The sequence below is a fragment of the Martes martes genome, assembly GCF_963455335.1.
Source record: "Martes martes genome assembly, chromosome: 12".
Taxonomy (NCBI): Eukaryota; Metazoa; Chordata; class Mammalia; order Carnivora; family Mustelidae; genus Martes; species Martes martes.
The window spans coordinates 24,221,222-24,233,257 of NC_137900.1; the positions used below are offsets into that span (position 1 = coordinate 24,221,222).

A 12,036-nucleotide genomic window follows, 5' to 3' on the forward strand; every position below is an offset into this window, starting at 1 on the left:
ATTGCGAGAGACTCCTAGGTCCTGGGGGCCAGGCCCCACCGGTGTTGGATGATCCTCTTTCCAAGGGGACTCTCTAGTTTTTTTCCTGAATCTCCTCACTGAGAGGAAACTGTGCATGAGGGATAGAGATAGCAGCATGGGCCTGGGAGGGGCCGAGATGACAACTTGGGCCTTGGCGGCACAGGGTTTGGGAGAATGGTTAGGAGCTGAAGGACAATCATCCTAGTGGGATCTCTGGACTACAGTGGGCAAACCCCACACACGTTCCTGCACCTTGTGCAACAGGTCCCATTCCAGATGGTGCCTTTCAGTTGACGTGAGTCTCTGGGATTCATTCTGACGTCTGTGAAAACACACTCGACCGATCTTAATGTCGGGTAGAGGACCAGATGGCAGGATTGGGAGTGGGGATTGAAGGAGGGCCTGGGGCTGGACACATGGGTTGGGTTGGGGCTGGGTTTGAGGCAGGAGTTGAGGCGGGTTCTCAGACAAGGATGGAGGAAGTGGATGGGGAACTACTGGGGATTCCTGCTCTGGGAGGCATTCGAGATGTTATGTGAGGCATCGGCAGCAGGGAAGAAGGACTCACTAGGAGGAGTTTGGAGACCCCGGAAGAGCTGGATGGGGGTGTGCTGTCAATGGCCCTCCTCCAAGGTTGTAGGATATGGGCGCTGCTGATGCATAGGCAGCTCCTTTGACTGGTCTTTGCTGCTCCAGAAAGGAAGGGAGGATGCCCAATCACGCTTATCGGCAATTGTTTGCCTTGGAAAAGAACCCTTTGTTTCCTTCCACCTGAGGAAGCCACACCTCTTTTGGACTTGCTTCTCTAGAAGCGCCAGCGCATCAGGCCTGAGAAGTGAGAGGTTACCAGGCTCTACAAGGTTGGCTGCAGGGTCTCCCCTGGAAGACGCCTCTGAAGAATGCAGGGCTTGATGGGAATCACATGGAGCCAGGGTTGAAGGGAAGAAGTCTTTGGCATGAGTTTGCCACTGAGGGAGATCTAAAATTGACAAGCTGGAGGGGCCAATGCCTGTGATTGATGGGACATAAGTAGACAACCCACCAGGGCTCTCTGGGCGTGAGCTCTCTGGAACAGGCTTCCTGGAGATGGAAATCGGTTTAGATTGAGTCACAGACAAATTGCAGTCCGGTGGCGGTGAAGCTGAGCGGCTTGGTGGTGTGTGATGATGAGCAAAGGTCTCAGTGGGATGCACCGTCTGGGACGACTCCGTTAAGGGGCTGACCTCTTGGGAAAGGGTAGGGTCCAGAGAGACGATGGTATTTAGAGACACTCTCTGTCTGGACAGACAGCTGAACGGAGTTACCCCAAACCCATGCTCCCAAGACAGTACACAGAACAGACAACCCGTTATTAGAGAAATATTTATTCCTCACAAGGGGATTATTTCGGGGTAGGAAATGCCCCCCAAAACCCTCTCACGGGAATTTCCGGAGAAGTTTTCTGTCTAATTAGTACGAAACACATTTCTGCACACTGTGCCTTCAGCAGTCGTGAGAGTGGCTGGAAGCCACTGGGCAGCCTGATGCCCGCAGGTGGCCTTCGGGTGGGACGCGGGCTCCCCGTGGGGCATGGAGAGGGGATGCCTCTGATGCGGTAGCTGGTCCTTAAGTGCCCCAACTTTCTGGGGCTGTCTGTCCTTGTTTCTGAGCTGTCTGTTACTTCCAGGAAGGCCTTGGCCGGCAAAGACAGCTTCTTGCTGGCAGGACCTGGTATTTGACTCCTTGAGGGCGGGAACCCTGTAGTTGAAAGGATACCCCAGGACAGGCTGTGCCTGGGCCTGCACTTGTGCTTTCTGCTGAGTTTTCCCAAACTTGGTTGGGGAGGGAATGGGCTGCTGAGGGCAGGTGCTGCCTAATTGCACGCAGACTCCCCGTTCTCTCCTCCTGGAACTTCCCAACAGCTGTCGTTATTTTCTGAGCTTCGGGCACCCCAGTAAACGCAGCTCTACCTTTAAGCAGGCCCTTGCTTTCCACAGAGAATAGGGAACTGCGCTTCTCCTGGGAGTTTTCGTACATTTTGCCTTTTATTGCAAGAGTAAGCAAGCCATTGCAAAACAAACAAACAAACAAACAAACAGACAAACAAAACCAAACCCTCTTTTTTTCTTTTTTTTTTCTTTTTTTTTTTTTTTAACTGAAAAGGCTTTCTTTCGAAGGAGGCTGACCCTTCTGAGAAAGGCTTTCAGGAGGCAGCTGACCCTTCCGTGATAGGGTCTGGGAAGGCTCTGTTCCCAGGTTTACCTTCAGTACCGCATCCTGGGTAGGGAACCTCTTCTTCAATGCCACATGTTCCGTAGGGAAGCTGTCTGTTCTCGGGTGGGATGTTCCTAGTCCTGCATCCCCTCCACGATGCTCTTGTGCCTTGGAACCCGGAGGCCTCATGGTCTTTGCAGCCGGTGGGGGATTCTTATTCTGGCACTTCCTTAAGACATGCTTAGGGACCCAGGGCTCTGCTGTTGTTCCATAGTAATTCCTGTGTCCTCTGGATGGACACGTAGCACCTGGGAAGCTCTCGTGTCCCCACTGGAGACACCCTGGGCACGAGTCCGTGAGGCCTTGTAAGTCAAACAATCTGTGGCAGGGGGCAGGCCAATGCATTGGGCTTGGGCCTGGCTATGCTCCCTGTCCTGTCCCGTTAAAGCTTAAGCATGAACTCAAGCAAGAGTGGTTCTGTAAGATTCCATGTGTTAGGATCTTGCGGAATTGGTATGCTTGGTGGGATGGTGGTTTTGACTTGAAGCTTATTCCCCTTTATAATTGGGGAGCTAACTGGCTTGTGGGTTGTCAAGATGCTAGGTTGTGATTGATGTGTATGGATTTCCTTGGCCCTGAATGTCTTGGTCCAGGATTCTTCATCTATATGCCTTGTTCTTTATGCCTTCTAGCTCCGGAATTTTCACTCTTACCCTTTGGCTCACGTCTGAATGCACCTCGACTTGTAGGCTTCCTTGGGGGCCGTCTGTTTCCTACCGTGTCATGTCTGACAGGTGTCAGAGTACGGCTGCCGTCCTTAGTTTTCGGAACATCCTCTGCCAACTGATGGTTGATATTAGAGGGTGATTGCCTCAGAATTCTCTGTTCTTCCTTGCCCAAAATTAAGGTGGCAGGGAGAGGACGAACGGGGTTGGGGGGTGAACTTGCTGTTCCTGCTTTGTCTCCAAGGAGAGATTTCAAGCTTGCCAGGTTTACCGTTTGAAGCCTCCAGGTTTCCAGGTTGCCCCAGAACTCACGCTGGTTGAGGCGGAAAGGCTAGAATGGAATGTGGACTCTTCAATTAAAAGACCTCTATGATTTCCTGGACCCTAGGGGGAAGGCCCCAAGTCCCCCTCTTACAAAATCTTTAAACATGGTCTTCCAGCTTCTGTGCTGCACTAGGTTCAACAAAGGGAAGCTCCTGCAAGGTACTCAGGGAGTAGTCCTCAACCTCTGATGCTGGCCAACTTCTCTGGTTTATTTCAGTCTGGGGTTTCTCAGAAAGTAGTGATGTCTGCCCCATAGTATCCCACGAATTCTGCACAGTCCCAGGCAACTGACCCTCATTGTTTTCCCCAGACTCTCTGCTTAAATGTATATTCAGGGCATTTTCAAGTTGTCTCTGACCGTAGTCTCCACAGCCACCATGGCGGTTTTCACTGATGGGCTCCTAAGTTCTTTCTCAGACACATACCCCATTTCATTATCTGAAGAGTTAACTGGGTCACTCAACAGATAATCTTTTGGGCCATTCTCTGGAATATGTCCCTGATCCTTCTTCAGGCCTTCCTTTTCCTTCTCTAGATTTTCGTCCTTCCCCAAATCATTGCTATCCTTCTCCAGGTCATCTTTGTACTTTGCCAGGCCACTGCACTCTAGCTGAAGCATTTCTGGGTCCCCCACATAGCCACTTTTAGAGACACTCAATTTGACCTCCCTCTTTTTAGAGTTCCCTGAGCGTCCACGATAGCCCCGAGACTCAGGTAGCTGTGGAAGAGTCCCGGGACCGCTCATCATTGCGAGAGACTCCTAGGTCCTGGGGGCCAGGCCCCACCGGTGTTGGATGATCCTCTTTCCAAGGGGACTCTCTAGTTTTTTTCCTGAATCTCCTCACTGAGAGGAAACTGTGCATGAGGGATAGAGATAGCAGCATGGGCCTGGGAGGGGCCGAGATGACAACTTGGGCCTTGGCGGCACAGGGTTTGGGAGAATGGTTAGGAGCTGAAGGACAATCATCCTAGTGGGATCTCTGGACTACAGTGGGCAAACCCCACACACGTTCCTGCACCTTGTGCAACAGGTCCCATTCCAGATGGTGCCTTTCAGTTGACGTGAGTCTCTGGGATTCATTCTGACGTCTGTGAAAACACACTCGACCGATCTTAATGTCGGGTAGAGGACCAGATGGCAGGATTGGGAGTGGGGATTGAAGGAGGGCCTGGGGCTGGACACATGGGTTGGGTTGGGGCTGGGTTTGAGGCAGGAGTTGAGGCGGGTTCTCAGACAAGGATGGAGGAAGTGGATGGGGAACTACTGGGGATTCCTGCTCTGGGAGGCATTCGAGATGTTATGTGAGGCATCGGCAGCAGGGAAGAAGGACTCACTAGGAGGAGTTTGGAGACCCCGGAAGAGCTGGATGGGGGTGTGCTGTCAATGGCCCTCCTCCAAGGTTGTAGGATATGGGCACTGCTGATGCATAGGCAGCTCCTTTGACTGGTCTTTGCTGCTCCAGAAAGGAAGGGAGGATGCCCAATCACGCTTATCGGCAATTGTTTGCCTTGGAAAAGAACCCTTTGTTTCCTTCCACCTGAGGAAGCCACACCTCTTTTGGACTTGCTTCTCTAGAAGCGCCAGCGCATCAGGCCTGAGAAGTGAGAGGTTACCAGGCTCTACAAGGTTGGCTGCAGGGTCTCCCCTGGAAGACGCCTCTGAAGAATGCAGGGCTTGATGGGAATCACATGGAGCCAGGGTTGAAGGGAAGAAGTCTTTGGCATGAGTTTGCCACTGAGGGAGATCTAAAATTGACAAGCTGGAGGGGCCAATGCCTGTGATTGATGGGACATAAGTAGACAACCCACCAGGGCTCTCTGGGCGTGAGCTCTCTGGAACAGGCTTCCTGGAGATGGAAATCGGTTTAGATTGAGTCACAGACAAATTGCAGTCCGGTGGCGGTGAAGCTGAGCGGCTTGGTGGTGTGTGATGATGAGCAAAGGTCTCAGTGGGATGCACCGTCTGGGACGACTCCGTTAAGGGGCTGACCTCTTGGGAAAGGGTAGGGTCCAGAGAGACGATGGTATTTAGAGACACTCTCTGTCTGGACAGACAGCTGAACGGAGTTACCCCAAACCCATGCTCCCAAGACAGTACACAGAACAGACAACCCGTTATTAGAGAAATATTTATTCCTCACAAGGGGATTATTTCGGGGTAGGAAATGCCCCCCAAAACCCTCTCACGGGAATTTCCGGAGAAGTTTTCTGTCTAATTAGTACGAAACACATTTCTGCACACTGTGCCTTCAGCAGTCGTGAGAGTGGCTGGAAGCCACTGGGCAGCCTGATGCCCGCAGGTGGCCTTCGGGTGGGACGCGGGCTCCCCGTGGGGCATGGAGAGGGGATGCCTCTGATGCGGTAGCTGGTCCTTAAGTGCCCCAACTTTCTGGGGCTGTCTGTCCTTGTTTCTGAGCTGTCTGTTACTTCCAGGAAGGCCTTGGCCGGCAAAGACAGCTTCTTGCTGGCAGGACCTGGTATTTGACTCCTTGAGGGCGGGAACCCTGTAGTTGAAAGGATACCCCAGGACAGGCTGTGCCTGGGCCTGCACTTGTGCTTTCTGCTGAGTTTTCCCAAACTTGGTTGGGGAGGGAATGGGCTGCTGAGGGCAGGTGCTGCCTAATTGCACGCAGACTCCCCGTTCTCTCCTCCTGGAACTTCCCAACAGCTGTCGTTATTTTCTGAGCTTCGGGCACCCCAGTAAACGCAGCTCTACCTTTAAGCAGGCCCTTGCTTTCCACAGAGAATAGGGAACTGCGCTTCTCCTGGGAGTTTTCGTACATTTTGCCTTTTATTGCAAGAGTAAGCAAGCCATTGCAAAACAAACAAACAAACAAACAGACAAACAAAACCAAACCCTCTTTTTTTCTTTTTTTTCTTTTTTTTTTTTTTTTTTTTAACTGAAAAGGCTTTCTTTCGAAGGAGGCTGACCCTTCTGAGAAAGGCTTTCAGGAGGCAGCTGACCCTTCCGTGATAGGGTCTGGGAAGGCTCTGTTCCCAGGTTTACCTTCAGTACCGCATCCTGGGTAGGGAACCTCTTCTTCAATGCCACATGTTCCGTAGGGAAGCTGTCTGTTCTCGGGTGGGATGTTCCTAGTCCTGCATCCCCTCCACGATGCTCTTGTGCCTTGGAACCCGGAGGCCTCATGGTCTTTGCAGCCGGTGGGGGATTCTTATTCTGGCACTTCCTTAAGACATGCTTAGGGACCCAGGGCTCTGCTGTTGTTCCATAGTAATTCCTGTGTCCTCTGGATGGACACGTAGCACCTGGGAAGCTCTCGTGTCCCCACTGGAGACACCCTGGGCACGAGTCCGTGAGGCCTTGTAAGTCAAACAATCTGTGGCAGGGGGCAGGCCAATGCATTGGGCTTGGGCCTGGCTACGCTCCCTGTCCTGTCCCGTTAAAGCTTAAGCATGAACTCAAGCAAGAGTGGTTCTGTAAGATTCCATGTGTTAGGATCTTGCGGAATTGGTATGCTTGGTGGGATGGTGGTTTTGACTTGAAGCTTATTCCCCTTTATAATTGGGGAGCTAACTGGCTTGTGGGTTGTCAAGATGCTAGGTTGTGATTGATGTGTATGGATTTCCTTGGCCCTGAATGTCTTGGTCCAGGATTCTTCATCTTTATGCCTTGTTCTTTATGCCTTCTAGCTCCGGAATTTTCACTCTTACCCTTTGGCTCACGTCTGAATGCACCTCGACTTGTAGGCTTCCTTGGGGGCCGTCTGTTTCCTACCGTGTCATGTCTGACAGGTGTCAGAGTACGGCTGCCGTCCTTAGTTTTCGGAACATCCTCTGCCAACTGATGGTTGATATTAGAGGGTGATTGCCTCAGAATTCTCTGTTCTTCCTTGCCCAAAATTAAGGTGGCAGGGAGAGGACGAACGGGGTTGGGGGGTGAACTTGCTGTTCCTGCTTTGTCTCCAAGGAGAGATTTCAAGCTTGCCAGGTTTACCGTTTGAAGCCTCCAGGTTTCCAGGTTGCCCCAGAACTCACGCTGGTTGAGGCGGAAAGGCTAGAATGGAATGTGGACTCTTCAATTAAAAGACCTCTATGATTTCCTGGACCCTAGGGGGAAGGCCCCAAGTCCCCCTCTTACAAAATCTTTAAACATGGTCTTCCAGCTTCTGTGCTGCACTAGGTTCAACAAAGGGAAGCTCCTGCAAGGTACTCAGGGAGTAGTCCTCAACCTCTGATGCTGGCCAACTTCTCTGGTTTATTTCAGTCTGGGGTTTCTCAGAAAGTAGTGATGTCTGCCCCATAGTATCCCACGAATTCTGCACAGTCCCAGGCAACTGACCCTCATTGTTTTCCCCAGACTCTCTGCTTAAATGTATATTCAGGGCATTTTCAAGTTGTCTCTGACCGTAGTCTCCACAGCCACCATGGCGGTTTTCACTGATGGGCTCCTAAGTTCTTTCTCAGACACATACCCCATTTCATTATCTGAAGAGTTAACTGGGTCACTCAACAGATAATCTTTTGGGCCATTCTCTGGAATATGTCCCTGATCCTTCTTCAGGCCTTCCTTTTCCTTCTCTAGATTTTCGTCCTTCCCCAAATCATTGCTATCCTTCTCCAGGTCATCTTTGTACTTTGCCAGGCCACTGCACTCTAGCTGAAGCATTTCTGGGTCCCCCACATAGCCACTTTTAGAGACACTCAATTTGACCTCCCTCTTTTTAGAGTTCCCTGAGCGTCCACGATAGCCCCGAGACTCAGGTAGCTGTGGAAGAGTCCCGGGACCGCTCATCATTGCGAGAGACTCCTAGGTCCTGGGGGCCAGGCCCCACCGGTGTTGGATGATCCTCTTTCCAAGGGGACTCTCTAGTTTTTTTCCTGAATCTCCTCACTGAGAGGAAACTGTGCATGAGGGATAGAGATAGCAGCATGGGCCTGGGAGGGGCCGAGATGACAACTTGGGCCTTGGCGGCACAGGGTTTGGGAGAATGGTTAGGAGCTGAAGGACAATCATCCTAGTGGGATCTCTGGACTACAGTGGGCAAACCCCACACACGTTCCTGCACCTTGTGCAACAGGTCCCATTCCAGATGGTGCCTTTCAGTTGACGTGAGTCTCTGGGATTCATTCTGACGTCTGTGAAAACACACTCGACCGATCTTAATGTCGGGTAGAGGACCAGATGGCAGGATTGGGAGTGGGGATTGAAGGAGGGCCTGGGGCTGGACACATGGGTTGGGTTGGGGCTGGGTTTGAGGCAGGAGTTGAGGCGGGTTCTCAGACAAGGATGGAGGAAGTGGATGGGGAACTACTGGGGATTCCTGCTCTGGGAGGCATTCGAGATGTTATGTGAGGCATCGGCAGCAGGGAAGAAGGACTCACTAGGAGGAGTTTGGAGACCCCGGAAGAGCTGGATGGGGGTGTGCTGTCAATGGCCCTCCTCCAAGGTTGTAGGATATGGGCGCTGCTGATGCTTAGGCAGCTCCTTTGACTGGTCTTTGCTGCTCCAGAAAGGAAGGGAGGATGCCCAATCACGCTTATCGGCAATTGTTTGCCTTGGAAAAGAACCCTTTGTTTCCTTCCACCTGAGGAAGCCACACCTCTTTTGGACTTGCTTCTCTAGAAGCGCCAGCGCATCAGGCCTGAGAAGTGAGAGGTTACCAGGCTCTACAAGGTTGGCTGCAGGGTCTCCCCTGGAAGACGCCTCTGAAGAATGCAGGGCTTGATGGGAATCACATGGAGCCAGGGTTGAAGGGAAGAAGTCTTTGGCATGAGTTTGCCACTGAGGGAGATCTAAAATTGACAAGCTGGAGGGGCCAATGCCTGTGATTGATGGGACATAAGTAGACAACCCACCAGGGCTCTCTGGGCGTGAGCTCTCTGGAACAGGCTTCCTGGAGATGGAAATCGGTTTAGATTGAGTCACAGACAAATTGCAGTCCGGTGGCGGTGAAGCTGAGCGGCTTGGTGGTGTGTGATGATGAGCAAAGGTCTCAGTGGGATGCACCGTCTGGGACGACTCCGTTAAGGGGCTGACCTCTTGGGAAAGGGTAGGGTCCAGAGAGACGATGGTATTTAGAGACACTCTCTGTCTGGACAGACAGCTGAACGGAGTTACCCCAAACCCATGCTCCCAAGACAGTACACAGAACAGACAACCCGTTATTAGAGAAATATTTATTCCTCACAAGGGGATTATTTCGGGGTAGGAAATGCCCCCCAAAACCCTCTCACGGGAATTTCCGGAGAAGTTTTCTGTCTAATTAGTACGAAACACATTTCTGCACACTGTGCCTTCAGCAGTCGTGAGAGTGGCTGGAAGCCACTGGGCAGCCTGATGCCCGCAGGTGGCCTTCGGGTGGGACGCGGGCTCCCCGTGGGGCATGGAGAGGGGATGCCTCTGATGCGGTAGCTGGTCCTTAAGTGCCCCAACTTTCTGGGGCTGTCTGTCCTTGTTTCTGAGCTGTCTGTTACTTCCAGGAAGGCCTTGGCCAGCAAAGACAGCTTCTTGCTGGCAGGACCTGGTATTTGACTCCTTGAGGGCGGGAACCCTGTAGTTGAAAGGATACCCCAGGACAGGCTGTGCCTGGGCCTGCACTTGTGCTTTCTGCTGAGTTTTCCCAAACTTGGTTGGGGAGGGAATGGGCTGCTGAGGGCAGGTGCTGCCTAATTGCACGCAGACTCCCCGTTCTCTCCTCCTGGAACTTCCCAACAGCTGTCGTTATTTTCTGAGCTTCGGGCACCCCAGTAAACGCAGCTCTACCTTTAAGCAGGCCCTTGCTTTCCACAGAGAATAGGGAACTGCGCTTCTCCTGGGAGTTTTCGTACATTTTGCCTTTTATTCCAAGAGTAAGCAAGCCATTGCAAAACAAACAAACAAACAAACAAACAAACAGACAAACAAAACCAAACCCTCTTTTTTTCTTTTTTTTTTCTTTTTTTTTTTTTTTTAACTGAAAAGGCTTTCTTTCGAAGGAGGCTGACCCTTCTGAGAAAGGCTTTCAGGAGGCAGCTGACCCTTCCGTGATAGGGTCTGGGAAGGCTCTGTTCCCAGGTTTACCTTCAGTACTGCATCCTGGGTAGGGAACCTCTTCTTCAATGCCACATGTTCCGTAGGGAAGCTGTCTGTTCTCGGGTGGGATGTTCCTAGTCCTGCATCCCCTCCACGATGCTCTTGTGCCTTGGAACCCGGAGGCCTCATGGTCTTTGCAGCCGGTGGGGGATTCTTATTCTGGCACTTCCTTAAGACATGCTTAGGGACCCAGGGCTCTGCTGTTGTTCCATAGTAATTCCTGTGTCCTCTGGATGGACACGTAGCACCTGGGAAGCTCTCGTGTCCCCACTGGAGACACCCTGGGCACGAGTCCGTGAGGCCTTGTAAGTCAAACAATCTGTGGCAGGGGGCAGGCCAATGCATTGGGCTTGGGCCTGGCTACGCTCCCTGTCCTGTCCCGTTAAAGCTTAAGCAAGAACTCAAGCAAGAGTGGTTCTGTAAGATTCCATGTGTTAGGATCTTGCGGAATTGGTATGCTTGGTGGGATGGTGGTTTTGACTTGAAGCTTATTCCCCTTTATAATTGGGGAGCTAACTGGCTTGTGGGTTGTCAAGATGCTAGGTTGTGATTGATGTGTATGGATTTCCTTGGCCCTGAATGTCTTGGTCCAGGATTCTTCATCTTTATGCCTTGTTCTTTATGCCTTCTAGCTCCGGAATTTTCACTCTTACCCTTTGGCTCACGTCTGAATGCACCTCGACTTGTAGGCTTCCTTGGGGGCCGTCTGTTTCCTACCGTGTCATGTCTGACAGGTGTCAGAGTACGGCTGCCGTCCTTAGTTTTCGGAACATCCTCTGCCAACTGATGGTTGATATTAGAGGGTGATTGCCTCAGAATTCTCTGTTCTTCCTTGCCCAAAATTAAGGTGGCAGGGAGAGGACGAACGGGGTTGGGGGGTGAACTTGCTGTTCCTGCTTTGTCTCCAAGGAGAGATTTCAAGCTTGCCAGGTTTACCGTTTGAAGCCTCCAGGTTTCCAGGTTGCCCCAGAACTCACGCTGGTTGAGGCGGAAAGGCTAGAATGGAATGTGGACTCTTCAATTAAAAGACCTCTATGATTTCCTGGACCCTAGGGGGAAGGCCCCAAGTCCCCCTCTTACAAAATCTTTAAACATGGTCTTCCAGCTTCTGTGCTGCACTAGGTTCAACAAAGGGAAGCTCCTGCAAGGTACTCAGGGAGTAGTCCTCAACCTCTGATGCTGGCCAACTTCTCTGGTTTATTTCAGTCTGGGGTTTCTCAGAAAGTAGTGATGTCTGCCCCATAGTATCCCACGAATTCTGCACAGTCCCAGGCAACTGACCCTCATTGTTTTCCCCAGACTCTCTGCTTAAATGTATATTCAGGGCATTTTCAAGTTGTCTCTGACCGTAGTCTCCACAGCCACCATGGCGGTTTTCACTGATGGGCTCCTAAGTTCTTTCTCAGACACATACCCCATTTCATTATCTGAAGAGTTAACTGGGTCACTCAACAGATAATCTTTTGGGCCATTCTCTGGAATATGTCCCTGATCCTTCTTCAGGCCTTCCTTTTCCTTCTCTAGATTTTCGTCCTTCCCCAAATCATTGCTATCCTTCTCCAGGTCATCTTTGTACTTTGCCAGGCCACTGCACTCTAGCTGAAGCATTTCTGGGTCCCCCACATAGCCACTTTTAGAGACACTCAATTTGACCTCCCTCTTTTTAGAGTTCCCTGAGCGTCCACGATAGCCCCGAGACTGAGGTAGCTGTGGAAGAGTCCCGGGACCGCTCATCATTGC

General features: G+C 51.5%; 1 pseudogene across 1 annotated transcript; it reads right to left on the reverse strand.

The window, feature by feature from the left end:
* Positions 1–14: 14 nt before the first annotated feature.
* On the reverse strand, positions 15–12,030 carry LOC308353311 (spermatogenesis-associated protein 31D3-like; annotated as a pseudogene). Its single transcript has 2 exons — positions 12,024–12,030; positions 15–1,162 (listed from the first exon to the last, which is right to left on the reverse strand). The product of its transcript is annotated as a spermatogenesis-associated protein 31D3-like (transcript).
* Between the last annotated feature and the right edge of the window lie 6 nt (positions 12,031–12,036).